Here is a 12,080-nt window from a genome sequence, read left to right as displayed (position 1 = left end):
GGTGTGGCTCAAGTTGGTTTGGCATCATCCTGCAAAGGGAAAGGTCACAGGTTCAATTTGTGGTCAGGGCATATGCCTAGGATGCGGATTTGGTCTGGGTTGGGGTGCATACGAGAGGCAAAGGATCATCTTTTTCACGTCAATGTTTCTCTCCTTCTCTTTCTGTATCACATCCCCTCTCTCTAATAAATAAATAAATATAATTTTAAAAAGGATATTAATTTGCATTGTAAACATTTTCTTCCTTGATGATTCCAAGGAAAACAAGAGCCCAGTCAGATTTGAATAATCATAAGTCATAAATCAATGAGGTTCAAAATAATAAGCTGTCATGTACATAATAGTCTGTACATTCCAGACTGATTAATTCCAAACTCCCTGCAATCAGGGTAACTTTTCTCCTGGAAGCACTCTGGAAAAATTTTTGCATGCCAAATGAGACATATAAATGAATAATTGTCTCATAAAATATTAAAGTTTACTTTAAAACAAGACGTTCTTTGGACATCTGATGTTTTCTGGCTGAAGCAAAGCTGTATCTTAGCAAACTTATCCACTACTAATTACAAAGCACTTTCCTCTAGTGTGCATTTAGTCCAAATGTAAATATTCCAAACATAATTACCCTTGGAAGGCTACAGTCTGGGAACATTCCCAGTGGAATGCTCTAGTTCTCTCATTTTTCTATTAATAGTTTCTCACATTTTTTTCCATGTTGCAGATGTTCTGAAAGCACATGCTCGATGCTTTTTGCTGCTCAGTAAGAATTTCAATCTTTCATGTTTGAATAATAATTTGGAAAATTCAATATCTCCTGTCTAGTCATAAATTTTAATTTTTTTGTCATAAACCACTAAAATGATCATAACTTAAAAAGGCAAAAACATTATAGATAAGTATTAATTTTAATAGAAATCAAAATTTGACTTAGTTATAATTCTGTATTTTTTCTTCTTTTCTCAGTCACCTTATTTATCATTAGTTTTGAAATGGTCTGTAAAATATAAAAAACATAAATTACAAATACTCTTTATATCTGCAGATTAATACTAAAAAGTTTTCATGTTTCTAATCAAAGTTTGTTGACATATATGTAATATCATTCTACATGGACACCTAGGAGTCTGTAATTATGCATGTGGTCAGAGAAAAAATATAAATTGACAATTATTATTTTGTATATTTCTCACATAACCAAAAAGGCATTGTTGTAAAAATAAGTATGTTACTTTGGAGTTTTCAAAACTCATATGATTTTTTTTGTAATCATAACCATTAAATATGTCCATGATAGAGAAATCAGAGCATATATTTTAAAAATAAATACAAAAATTTCCTTAGTTCTGCCATCCAAAGACAAAGAGTTAATATCTTTGCACATTTATTATACTTTTATATTTGTTTATTTCTTTTTTAAAAAAGTATTATATTTACTTCCTCATCAATATAAATCTTATGAACATTTTTAATGTTTTTCAAAATTTAACCATAAACCATAATATATTTAACACATTACAATTTACTGTATCTTCAGTTTTCTTTCAAAAATAATTTTGTGATACTATAAGGGTATATTTGCAATAGACAACTTTTGTATTTAGGAATTCCTTCGAGGAGAATAATTCTAATTCATATTATTTGGTTAAGGAATATAGTCGCTTTAAGACTTCTGACACATTTCTAACAGAGAGGTTTCCAGGTGTGTCCAACCTTTTGGCGTCTTTGGACCACACTGGAAGAAGGGTTGTCTTGGACCACAGATTGAATACACTGCTACACGTAAATTTACAAATTTGTGTTGGGTCGCATTCATGGCCACCCTGGGCCACATGCAGTCTGTGGGTTGGACACCCCTGGAACCAATTTATCACTTTCCAAGAGTATGAGTGCTTATTCTTACTAGCTCCTTACCAGCATTCTGTATTTTTATTCTTGAAATAGGAAATAAGTGGAGAGATAAAAGTAGATTTTTCTACTTAGGTCTAATAATTTTATTTTGGAATTAAAAAAAAAGACTTCTAATGATATTAGACTTTTCTACATTTGTGAACACGTATTAAATTATTTTTAGCCAATTATCTGGTTATATCCTCTGTTCATGTGTTTAGTGGAGGCTTGTTTCATCATTTGTGATTTTAGGAAGTATCCTTTGTGCGGAAATTCAGTACTTTAATTTTATGCTTGCTTTTTGTATTTTGAATTTGTACACTTAATTCCTAAATTTATTTGATATGTAGTTAATAAAATGGTATGAGTAAAGGTTATTTAAAAAAATCCCTGCACTCATCATTTGTCCTAGAATCATTTAATGAATAATCTTTTTTTCTTTTGTTAACTTAAGAACTATATCATGTAGTTTAATAGTTGTAACATTGTAATATTTTAATATTTGGACATATTATAACTCTCCCCATAATAATAATTACTTACTTTGAGTATTTATCTAAATATATTTTGAGATTATCTTGAAAAATTTAAAGAAATGGTGAACAGATAAATCAATTTGGAATGAATTAACATCTTTAAATTATTCAGTTTTTCTTTCCAGAGACATGGTATATATTTAGAGTTTTTTTTTTTTAATGTAGGTCATGGAATGTGACTATTGTGAGTGAAATAGCTTGTCTTTTCCATTATCAAGAGAGATATTGGTAGATATATAATAACAATATCTGTAATAACAATATCTATATAATAATATTTATCTCTTTAATTTCTAGCTAGATATTGCCAGGTATACACAGTTGGACAAAAGTAGGTTTACAGTTATGAGTATGTGAAACACAAATTATTCTTGTATCATTATTTATTAATTATTGTATAACTTTCCATACAACTGTAAACCTACTTTTCTCTACTCATAATAATAATATTATAATACCTACATTCATTTGCCTTGGAGTTTACTAAGCAATTATCTTACTTAATTTTCAAAATAATATGAGGAAGTGGATATGATGGTTTCTATTTTCCAGAAAAAAACCTAAAACTTAGAGAGTTTGAGTAACATGTTCAATTTGTAATTTTTGAGTGGTAGACCCACGTCTGTCTGACCTCTGACTTTAGAGTCTGTGCTCTTAATTGCACTACTCTGCAATATGAAAGCTATTACATCTTATATTTTTAACTTTCATTCCTTATTGACTGGATTTTAGGATTTAGAGAAAAGTACATTTGAATTACAAATTTCAAGTCAACATCCTTTATTCCCTCTTGCGGACTCCTCAATAAATCCTCTATTGAATTTCAAAGAATACTCCTAAAACAAAAACTCTCAATTGACTGTCAGGAGAATTTGTCAAAAGAAGATTAGAAAGGCTCTATTAATATTTATGCATACATTTTGTCCTTAGCACAAACTTTGTGATTTAAAAAGTATGTCCTCTTCTACCCCCTTTGGAATATCTTACATAAAAAAATTAGACACTTCAGATATTCCTACTTAATTTTTTTATACATTAGACAACCATCATAATGACATGGTATTAATACACCTACTGTGGTCACAACAGGAAAAATAGATGAAGCCAGGTCATTTGACTCTCCAAAGGCTTTTGAGAATTGTACTCATGAACTGCAATTTCTCACACAGCTCAACTGACCACAGAATTTTAAATGACCATTAAGAAATGGATGATGACATATCAAATAATAACTTACGGCCCTGACTGGTGTGGCTCAGCGGATTGGCATCATCCTGCAAACCAAAGGTTGCTAGTTTGATTCCTGCTCAGAGCACGTGCTTGGATTGCTGGCCAGGTCCCCAGTGGGGAGAGTGTGAGAGGCAACAGATCGATGTTTCAAACATCGATCAATCAAAAGCTTCTCTCGCACATCAATGTTTCTCTCCCTTTCTTTCTCCCTCCTTTCCCCTCTCTCTATAAATAAATAAATAAATAAAATCTTTAAAAAAATATCTTATGAACCACTGTAATATTTCTTGAGAATGAAGAAGAGTCCTTATAAAATGGGACCAACCCATATAATTTTCACAAAACTGTACATCATGGAAGATACTTAATGGAAGAGGAATGAAAATGGCTCAAACTTAAAGGATTAAGTCCCTCAAGGTCTTTGGGGTTCTGTCCATCATAGCTGCAAGAGTCACCCTTCTTGTTTTGATAAATGATGTCTTCCTGTTCCATTAAAGTGATAAAAAAATAAAAGAAACAGGCCAAATTCAAAACACAACAAATTTTTGAGTCCCTTCTCTTCACTGTGGCCATAAGCTTGGATTATTTTCATTTAGATGATGAAAATACACACACACACACACACACACACACATTTTGGGAGACGGAATCCTCTCTGATCTGCAATCACAATTAAAAGGGTCTGAATCACCAAGTCAATGAACCATAATGTCCATGCTTAGAATCACTGCAATGTGAAATACAGCTATCATTATGAGAAGTATCTAACCTTCTTTGAATATCAGATAACGAGTACAGCCTGCCCAGAAATTAGTTATGAAATTCATAAGATGTAGTGACTGTTTGACAGCTGAGAACTTTCCCAAAGCAACCTTGGATTCTCCTAAGCGAGTCCTTTTCAGACTTTACTGTGCATACAAATCACCTGTGAAGATTTGTATTCTGTAGGTCTCAGGTGGGCCTCAGATTCTGAGTAATTCATGGCAATGTTGACACTGCTTGTTTGTGGATCCCAGTTTGAGAAGCAAGGTCTTGACCAGAAAAAGATGCCAGCTGACTTTTATTTAGCCTACAGTGAAGGCAGCCACAGCTCTTTTAGCATGTTTAGCATGTTTTAGCAGTCTTCTACTGCTCCATTATATATTAAAGAATTTGGGGATGAGACTTTGTAATTCCAAAGAACTTGTGCATAGTTTAAGATGTCTTTATTGTGTAAAGTAGAAAAAACCCACCACAGGGATTAGTCATAAAGTTCCTTTAAAAAATAATAGTTCTTCAAATTTTGGAAACACTGCATTGAAAATTCTCAAATGGCCTTCGTCAGGTCCGTTGAAATGGTGGATATTTCTAAAGGGGACCTTTGTTTGTAGTAGGCTGGCATGGTACCCTTTTGATAGCCAATTAACACTGCATCCATGACCACTGGCTTTTGTAGAAAATCTTTGCTGAATATTGCATGACAGAATATGCTCTTCAGGGACATAGGGCAAAAAAGTATTAAAAGAAATACAGAGATAGATGCCATGATCATGACATTGAAATACAAGTAAGACAGGTTTTCTGGAGGCACTAATAGTCGAGGCTGCCATGCAGAGGCACCTCTTAGAGTAATCAGCTACTTTCTGATAATATTCTGCACTAACCACACCATACGTAGTGACCATCGTGTAGAAGGACTCAACAGCCTGTGTGGCCCTGACTCCTTGACCAAGTAGGAAGAACAGTCACGAGATCGCCAAGCTAACTCTGTGAGGTCATGTCTGACCTGTGGAGGACATGACAAGCGAGTACTAAACCAGGAAGCAAGCAGCTCCAGGTACAATTTGTCCTAATAGGGAAGGCCTCACTTGTGATCTATGGGGTGATCAGATTTTTATCTGGTTGTGATAAATATGGGGGAGGGGAATGTTTCATCATAAAGAAAAATCTAGATAAGCAGAGGATCACAGTGGGGAAAAATCCAGGAGTGGCTCAGTAAACTCCATGGCTGGTCAAACTTTCCATTCCATGTATATTCAAAATTTATTCTTTTTTGAAATTGGTGCCAACTTCCTCTGTTCAGTTTCAACTTCTCCCCTCCCTGTTACCAGTAGCGACATACAAAGTCTAGCCTTCCTTGTTGGCCTTTCTGATTCTCCTCTTTTCAACTAAGTATTATTATATGTGAAATACTTTACAGAAAATCCATGGTCATGACATTTTCTTAATAATGACTTTTTTCCACTGTAGAAATTATAATGAAGATAGGAAACTTGGGAAATGTAGACTTGGAGAAAACTGAAACAAAAATTGCCTGAATTTCTTATTCAAAAACAACAACTATTAACACTTTAATGTATTTTTTTTACATTTTCTTCTTACTAAACACTTAAAATTATTTGTTTTTATTAAATCAATATCAAAACTCAGAAAACCTTTAAATTATACAAATATGTCTAAGACTCCTTGCCCCCTTCCTGCCCTCCTATGCTAAGTCTCACTCCCCAGAGATACAAATTTTCATCAGTAGCCACTGAATGTTTTGAAGGGATTTTTGTTTGTTTGTGGTGGTTACTCTCTAGCCTCCAATAATACATTTTACTACTATTTCTTGACATGTTAATTTTAGATAGTATTCATCAACTTGTTATGAAAGATAAGGAAATTAGGACACATATTTTTTGACATTCCTCCCTTCTGACTTTTGTTATATTTTTTAATTTTTGAAGTTCATAATGTTGATATTGTCTTGTGGCTTTAAATAGCTATGTGTGCTGTGTTTACAGACTAAGTCTGGATATGTAAACCCAGGGGAAAGAGAAGGAAAGGGAAGTGAGTAGGACCCAAATACCTCTTTGCACTGAAAGCACTTCTTTAGTTCATTGCACTGATGATATCCCTATCCAGAACTGATTTCTGCTAATATTGTCTCAACTTGAAATATCACTGGGCATCCTTTAGAAAGGAGTCTTCTTTCCTATGCAGTTTTAGGCTGTAATTTTTTATTCCTCTATTTGCTCCTTCAGTCTTATACTATTTAAGTTTCTATCTTCCAGAATTTCCTCAAAGATTTCCTCAAATGCTATCTTCATTCCATACCCTTATTCCTTAATGTTATGTTTCTAATGCTTAAACATATTTTTTATTTATTTTACAGCTTTTCTGTTATTTTACTTGGACCTTGGGAGGCAGGGGGTTAAACATGTATATTCAGTTCACCACATGGCAACACTAGGAATAATTTCCCTCATATAGCCACTGTTTTGTTTTAACCATCTTATTATGAGCCTGATATCTTACTGATTGCATTAATTAACTTAGATCTTAATAAAAACAAAACTATAAGATCACATCAATATTTATTCAGATTCCAGGGACATGAAGCTCCTTCTTCTCCTTGTCTCTGTCTTTTGCTATAGGCCCTGCATTCTTTTGTTTCTTTTGTTAGATCCATTCTTGCCCTAACCACCTACTTATATGGTTCTCATAAATTTCCTATACAAAAACCGAAGGGAAACTGAGGAGTAACTATGCCTCGCTCCTACTTAAAATCATATTCATTTATTTTTGTAAGTAATTTTTTTTTAGTGCCAGCCCTGAGCTGGGTTTGTTTCAGGGGCTAGACATATAGCCAAAAATGAACAGAAACAAGCTCCCATCCTTGTGGTGCTTATATTCTAGGAGGCAGGGATATATTGCATCCTTTAGGACTATAGTTTTCAGCTCCACACAACTGGCAAACACTAGAAGGATAAAATGGGTAATGCAGCTTAGTAAACACATCATTAGAACTCTTGGCTGGCCTATCAACACCCCAGATTGTCTCCTGATGAATCACTGGAAAGTTAGAATCTCCTTGTCTATACATCAGTGGCTATTTAAATACTACTAATACTAATAATCATATTAAAGGAACAAATAAATGTTATAATTCAGTTTTTAAAATGTGAGAACATCAATGTCCTACAATAGAATAAAGGTTAAATAAATTATGACATATCTGTAAAATGGAAATATGAGACTAATATAAATGATATGACTTTTTAAGAAAAAAATTGTTATTAAGTGAAAACTCACACTATAAAATTATGTATATAGTTTGACTCTGTGTGATAATTGAACTGTTTCATCTCAGTGTATGTAATATTAATAAAAATAGTATTATTTTTTGTCAATTGTTTTTTCAACTGTGCTCTCTTGAAGCCCAGATTAACATCTTGGACAGATTCCCTAACATTCTGGTTACTTTCAATTTTTGAAGTATAGTCTATTTTTAAAACTTTAGTCTCATTTATGATTCCATTGCTTTTCCTTCCCCCTGCAGTTAACGCAAGGGAGGCAGTGCAGCTGGCGTGGTAGAGGGGTCAGAGGTGAGGAGGCCGCACTCTGGTTTAACATGTTCATGTCCGGGGCCAGTGCCCCAGAGGAGGAGATGGTCTCCAAGCAGGTGGAGTGTGGCCCCCTTGGAACAATGCTCAGATTTACCCAGGCCCCGCTGTTGCTGTAAGGAAGAGAGCAGATTTCCCTCAGGTTGACTAACAGTTCACCCTGCCAGTTTTTTCTTTGGGTTGTGCATCTACCACCAGCAACCCCCTGGACAGCCCCATGCTCACTTCTCCTCTATCTCCCCACTCCTTTCCTCCGAATCATAACACCTAGATGTCCTTGCCATATCCTCTTAAGGTTACGGTGAACCAGACTGGGGGGCAGGAGCTCTCATCTTCTTCTAGATAGATCTTTAAACCTGGTAGGCAGTCGTTTTTCTATTCCCATTTTCAGAAGTTTAAGACTAGAAGTGGACATTATTCTCTATGGATGCCCCATGTACAGTGGAAAACTCTCCCAAGAACTGCTTGAAATGCTTTATTCCAATGGCAGCAAATTTACAAAGGGGCTGCAACTTAGCAGGCATCAGCCAGGGAATGAGATGTCAGTCTCCCCTTCTTCAAGGCAGCTTCAGAACCTCTAAGAATTATATTCTCCTGGCTCTTCTCCCCTCACTCCCACGAAGCCTTTCCTTTGGTGAAGTGACAGTAAAAAGGGAAGTTTCCTAGGGCATGGTGGATGGTGGTAAGGTTGGTTGTATACTTTTTAATAAGCCCTGGTAGAAGGTTTTGAGTACTAATTATTTATGGCTCTTGAGAGAATGATCTCAACTTTGGGCCCTGGCCACAGTTCTGGGGCAACAGGAGTAATCCCACAGCACATTCCACTTAACAAAAGTAGAAAAGGGGGAACGGGTTAAAGACATTTTCAAGTATAATTATTTTTTCACCTCACTGTTTGTAGTGTTTAATTTGTATTATCTGAAAAAAGTCTTCCTAAGTCATCCAACTATTATGGTTTTTCTAAATGTCTTGCACAATGTCATAGTGTTAGCATCTACCTGGCTTTTGTTCCCAATTATAATTTTGCTGTTATAGACTGGACCAAGACACATGAAATGACTACCCTGTTCTCCCTACCCTGCTACCTGGTCCAGATGCCATGACCTCAGGTTCACTCTTGTTTTGTCACTAGGAGGTAATTGGCCACCATGCCCTTGATAAGAAGAGAGTTCATGCTCCCTGCAGTTGGATTTCTTACCTGATCCTCACAGCCAGATCCCTCCTTCCTCTCTCAGGATCCAGCCATGAGTTGCATGGTTCCTGATACTCAGCTAAAGCCCAAACTTGCCACAGGTCCTGCTTTGCCTCTGAATTTTCAGCTGCTAATCAGCTTCACTAAACTCTAATGCTAGATTCTGACCCATCACTAGCTTCTGCCTATGTCAATGTACTAAAACTTCTTTCACCAAGGGTAACAACAGCCATAAATAATAATATTTTTTAAAATTATGATAAAATATATGTAAGTATACATACAATTGTCCATTTTAACCATTTTTAAGTTGAAATTCAATGTCATTAAGTACATTCAGAATGTTGTATAACCATCATCACTGTCCATTTCTAGAATATTTCATCATCCCAAATGAAAATTCTGTATCCGTTAGACAGTAACTCCCATTTTCCCCTCTTCAGTCCCTTAGTTACCTTTATTCTACTCTTTGTCTCTATGAGTTTGCCTGCTCTACATATTTCATATAGTATTTTCCCCCAAGGTTTACTAATCACTAATAATTTAGTGTCCAGGTCTTTGAAGCAGAAAAATAGAGATAATAGTTAAGAAAAGTGTGTAAACATGTGTCTCTCACACCACCGCCAACCCCCAAAAGTGATGCAGGGTCTTAGCTAATGACTGTAGCACGACTGTGGAGCACCGAATTTCCCATGACCACGGCCTTCATGAGCCCTGCTATTTCTTTGTATCACTAATAGTATTAATATAAGGAAACTTCACATCACGGGAAAGTCGGTGCTGTTTATAAGTGAAAAGAAATTGTGAAAGTTGATAGAATTTAAACACAGTTATTACATTTTTGCTAGAAATTATTGCACGCAAAGTTTTTATATTAAAAAGTCTGTTCTTAGTTTTCTTTTGCTTGTTTGTTTGTTTTTAATGATTAGCTTAGCAAGCATTAGCAAGGTGCTAAAGATGACCACCAGGCTGAGATTTTTCTCCTTCCTGAATTTAGAGAGATTAGAAGTCAGTTATTTAACACTATGTCTATAGATCACTAATCAAGTACCACCAGTGTTAAGTCGGCAGCACGACTTTCGTAGTTTTTGGCATGTTTTCCCTTGTGTAGTGTGTGTCATGCGCCCCCCGCCCCCGTGCTTTACTAGCCTAAGTTACTCATACAGCTGTACTGAGGAGGAAATTTAAATATCTTGTATAATTTCTTTTTCTTTGGAATTATGTTTCTGAAATTAGTTTCTTATTAACTATCAAGAAAAATATTTCAGATGCTGAAATCAAAGATTATTTGAATTCACCAAGGCATGAAATACTTTTTTTTTCTTAAAGGGAAAGAAAGGAAAAGCATTTTACTTCCTTTTTAATAATTCAAGATTTCACTGAACTGGAAGAATTGGGGAAAAGTCACCTGAGTAATAAAGCATGCATCATTTGAATGGATTAAAGTTCAAATCACTGCAAAGCAGCTTATTTTTCATCCATCACCATGGATACAAAAGGACAGCTGAAGTGCAAGCATCTGACATCACAAGCATGCCCAAGCAGGCCTGGGAGAGAGCACAGCAGCACCACAGAGGACAAGAAGAAAAGCAGTAAGGAGAGGGGAGGGAGAGGCGGAGGGAAAGGGTTTTTGTTAAGACGATGAATCAGAAGTTCAGTTGGGAGGTTTAAATAGGAGGAGGCAGGAGGCCAGCTGAGAAGCTTGGAGACCGGCAGTTGTTTACATCGACCTTTAATACCTTCTAGACAGAAATAGAACCAGAGGGAGACTGAGAGAGAAGGTATATCATCAGATCATTAGCTACTCAAACAGCAATTTTTATCGTTTCTTTTATGTTCTCCATATTTTATGGTTAGGTTTTTTTTTGTTTGTTTGTTTTTGTTTTCGTTTTTTGGGGGAGGGGAAGGGAGGGAGAAAGAGAGGGAGAGAAACATCAATGTGTGAGAGAGACATCAATTGGTTGCCTCTTGCACACTCCCAACTGAGGACCTGACCCCAACCCAGGCATGTGCCCTGACTGGGAATTGAACCAGCAACCTTTTGATTACAGGCTGGCACTCAATCCACTGAGCCACACCAGCCAGGGCTAGGTTTTAATTTTAACTAATGTCATACAGCTTCGACCTAACATTAAAAAGCAATCACCAAAATAACTAAAATCTCCAAGAAATAGCTTGAAATAATCAAAGGAACCAGTACCCACAGGACAGTAGAAAATGGTAGATATTGACAAAAACTACTATTTTATGTATTAAGTTCTTCTTCTTGAACACACACAATTTTTGCCTTAGTTTATTTTAAATTTCGTATTACCTTAAAATTTTGTTTCCTGTCAAAGGGCAGTGCATTTATTCTCAGGCTGCCATGTAGTGTATGAAGACCCAGACTCAGGAACCCTGGGTGCAGAGGTGGCCTGGTTAAGGATTAATAACCAACTCTCAAAGGAAAGCCCTGATTTGTATGTAGCATTTGCTGGTTTCTGTGGTGTAAATAGTTTTACCATGCTGACTTCCAGCTACCAACATGGCATCAACTGCCCTGCAGAACTTTCCAACGTGTAACAGTTGGCCCTTGTGCGGCAGTACCAGCAGGCCTTTTAGTATCAGTGACTGGGTCCTGTGCCAGCTCCAATGCCAACTAATGGTGGGACCTTGAGCACATCACTGGGCCTCAGTTTCCTCATTGGATTAAAGGGTTGGAGCTAGACTGAAACTTTGGTTGTTAAAATTGTGCCTTGGTTTGTCTTGGTGGTTTGAGAGAGGATTCTTGAGGGGAAATACTCTGGGAGGGGGTGTTAGGGAGATTCTCAACTCTGCCTCCTCACATCCATTTCAACTTTGCAGCGCCATCCTGACTCTTTCAAGGAG

This window comes from Pteronotus mesoamericanus, unplaced genomic scaffold, assembly GCF_021234165.1.
Source record: "Pteronotus mesoamericanus isolate MK-2021 breed Mesoamerican mustached bat unplaced genomic scaffold, CSHL_Meso_final contig_20, whole genome shotgun sequence".
NCBI classification, from domain to species: domain Eukaryota; kingdom Metazoa; phylum Chordata; class Mammalia; order Chiroptera; family Mormoopidae; genus Pteronotus; species Pteronotus mesoamericanus.
Note: the sequence above shows the minus strand (reverse complement) of the source record.